The sequence below is a fragment of the Meleagris gallopavo genome, chromosome 1 (genome assembly GCF_000146605.3).
Source record: "Meleagris gallopavo isolate NT-WF06-2002-E0010 breed Aviagen turkey brand Nicholas breeding stock chromosome 1, Turkey_5.1, whole genome shotgun sequence".
NCBI lineage: Eukaryota > Metazoa > Chordata > Aves > Galliformes > Phasianidae > Meleagris > Meleagris gallopavo.
In genome coordinates, this window is record NC_015011.2 from 50,924,443 (window position 1) to 50,928,359 (window position 3,917).

Genomic DNA, 3,917 nt, shown 5'->3' on the forward strand with positions numbered 1-3,917 from the left:
TAGAAATTGTACACAGGAGCTCAGCCTCAAGAATTTTCAGGAAATAGCTTCCCTTGCCTCTTGTAAGTTGTGACACCATTATCTTAGTATCTAGCATCCTAGTACTAGAATCTAGTACTAAGTACCTTAGCATCTATGTACAGAAGCATCCTTGCATCTAAGCAATTCACAGTTCATCTCAACCTAGAAAAGTAGTGTTCTTACTGATGCAACAGACAGGGAATTGAGGCAAAATATATTTAACAAAACAGACTATCAAATGTATTTGCTTAGCTCTCAATTCAGATTTGATGGCCTGGATTTGCCCAAGGTTATACAAGTAGTGTGCAGGGAACTGAATCCAAGGTCGCACCTTGCTCTTTGGACCATGGTGCCCAAATGAGCTGTAGCCATTTCAGAATCACGCTTTGCCCATCCCCCTTTTGGCTGGGTACCAATTCACCCAGAATTCCTTCAGTCCTCATAGAGGGGATAGCAAAGCTGTCTACTATCAGAGTGCTGCCTTTCAGGTGTGCTGTCACAATACAGACCCTGCTCATGACTCTTTTCAGATGACTCTCAGTGCCTGAGCACTGAGTTCCTTCAAAGTGTTGAAAGGGCAATGCAATCTAAAAGCAAGTCGCACTGGAGTTGCTAAATAATTTTTTCAACATATGTGAGAGATTTGGGAAAATGAAAGATGTCCTGAACTTTAATTTGTTCCATGTGATTTCCCCCTTCTGAGACTCCTATGCTTGGTTAATTACCTGTAGATTATTTCTCTTGGATTTCCACATTCAATCTTTTTTTCATACAGCACTGGCAGGCTCAGTGGTATCTTCCAAGTATCTTCTTTTAATTAGGATTTTCTGATACAAATAAGAATGCTTTCATCTATAAGAGCAGATAACAAGCATTAGAAAGGTCACTGTTAAGAAAGAAAAGACATTCCAGAAGCCTGATGGAGCTCATAGTGCTCTTTCTAAAAAAATGTGTTTTCTTGTTCCAAACACACACTTCTGCAAATGACAGAACCCAGAGCACAAGTAAGGCACATCCTAGAGCAGACCGATGTATCCCGGTTTAAAGAAAGTTCTGTAGTAACACCTGTATCACACTTTGACAGCTTTCTTAGCTGACATCTACTAAGCAGAGCAGAAATTTCAAACACTAGTGACGACCTCACACAGTATAGATCACAACCTCAGTCAACTCTCCCTTACATCTTACTGCAGTTAACTCCATCTGCTCTTGAACATTCTTCTCTTTCTTTGAAGACAGAATTTGAGCTGATCTAAAAGGAGAAACAGATTGGCCACAGAATAAAAGGAACACACTACAGACAAGAGGAACTACAGTCAGTTCTGGAAAATATAAAGTCTAAAAAACATGATAAGGAATTTGTGATTTGATAAGCAGCTAGATAACAAAGCAGCAAGCATTATACCAGGTGATAATGGCCTTTTAATATCTAAAGGGCGGCTGTAAGAAAGAAGGGGACAGACAGACTCTTTGACAGGGTCTGTTGTAACAGGACAAGAGGAAATAATTTCCAACTAAAGAGGGGAGATCTAGGCTGGATATGACAAAAAAGTTTTTCATAATAACAATGGTGAGGCACTGGCACAGGTTGCCCAGAGAAGTATTGGATGCCCCATCCCTGAAGACACCCAAGGTCAGGTTGGAGGGGCTCTGAGCACCCTGATCTAGTTGTAGGTGTCTCTGCTCATTGCAGGAGATTTGGACTAGATGGCCTTAAAAGTCCCTTCCAACCCAAAAGATTCTGTGATTCTATGATATAGCAAGGTTCACACAAGAAACCCCTAATAATTTACACATGGGAAAGGCAGATTGGCATGCTGAAATGCACATTTTTAGGATATATAGCATGAAAGAACACATGCGAATATATGGAGCTTGAAAATGTGCTTAGCATATGTGTAAGATATTTAGTCAATTAAAGTCCGCACAATAAAGGTGTGATAGAAGCTGTCACCAATGGTAAAACACGAGATAAAAGGTATGTAAAGAGTAACTTCATCTTGAATCTTCTGGCTTCAACTGGCTGATATATTTAACTATTGAGTTCTCTTCTGTCAACAGTAACAGCAAGAACTTTTTCCCACTATCCTGCACTACAAACAAACAAACAAACAAACAAACAAAAAACAACAAACAAAAAACAACCAACTCAATAAAATCATTGGAATCATTGGAGAACTAGTTTTCCCATCGATTCAATAGTCGTAAATGCCAGCAAAACCATCACAGGCAAAACAATCAGTATTTTTTGCTTTGAGTTTGAAAAACATACAGTGGTAAGATTTGAGGGCCACATTTTCAATCAGAATGTCAGCGGAGCTGTTCAAAGCCAAGGGCACCATCTACTCTATGCCCTGAAGAACCTGCATTAATGACAGTGTTTGTCTTTACCCTCGCTTGTGAAATTCCATTTTGAGATGAGAGAATCCATAGAAAGATCTTGAAACCACAGAGCGAGATGAATGCTGTATTGTCGTGGTATTATACTTAGTGTACACAAGATGGATAGAGGGGAAATGTATTCCCTAAGGCCCTGCAGTTAGTGAATGTTCTTTTATTACTTTACATCTTCCAGGCATTAAAAAAAAAAATAACTAATTACTGCTCACAGTACCCAGGAGGCAGAATGATATATAGCATTTGGAGTAAAAACCCGAGGCCATGCAAAATTTGTCTCATTTGATGATTCCATTTAAATTTGAAACTCAGTCTAAACTCATGGACATTCTAAGTGTGAATCTTTCTAATGTATTGAAACACAAGAAACTAACATTCCTAGGTGAAAACAAGTGGAAATTTGTAAGATTTATAAGGTTTTTGAGTTCTGCTTTGTTTAAATTCGAACACCAGAAGAAAACTTGCAGAGGAACATGTTTATGTATTAACTGGAAGAAGAATACTAACACAGGCCATTATGAAACATGAGTTTCATCCGTTTAGGTAAAATACTGAAGACTCTCGAGTTATTCCTGTTACTTCCATTGCAAAGGCTGCACACAGACGCTGTTGGCAGCAGGTGTGTGGAATGTCTCTGGCTGCTTTTGCTTGAGAGAAAATCACTCTCTTGTTCCAGTAAATGGCGGATTGGTGGATTATGAAGTGTTTCATATAAACTCTTCACAAGGGAGGTTTGTAAGTCTCAGAGGAGAAGCCAGCCCATCATCTTCACCCAGCAGCCTGTATTTTAAGGACTAAAACAAAACCTGAAGGTGAGGCTCACCAGGCTGTGTCACCAGGGGAAACGATCCTTCCGGGTCTGCAGTGTGATTTTACTTCTGCAAAGGGAAGGGGCAAGGCTGAGCCACAGAACCCCTCATCTCAGGTTTTATTCCAGCACATCGCTGGGACCAAGGGTGGGCCTTCCTCCTCCTTTACTGTCCTCATCTTTCTTAGCATTTCAGTGGTGTGCAATGACAGAAGGAGGGACAATGGGTAACTGCAACATTGGAAGCTTCATACAAACATGAAGAAGAATGCCTTTACTGTGAGGGCGACAGAGCACTAGAACAAACTGCCCAGAAAGGTGGTGGAGTTTCCTTCTGTGGAGATACTCCAAACAGACCTGGATGCTTTCCTATGGAACTCCACATGCTTTAGCCGGGGGTTGGCCTAGGCGATCTCTAGAGATCCCCTCCAACCCCTATGATTCTGTGATTCTTTCTCAGATCATGAGCGATGAAGAAGGCAGCAAAGTCAATGGGGGGGCACACGATTTATTTCCCTCTCAAACGACGAGCCAAGGGCAGGTGTAGGACAGCCAAGGCAGGCTGTGAGGAGCCTCCACCGACAACCAACCAAACAGCAGCAACGGCAGCCCTACACCGCAGGGCAGAGACCCCCTTTTCCCGGGGGCGTCTCCCCGCCCCGCGCCCGGCGCCTCCGTCCCCATAAAGGAG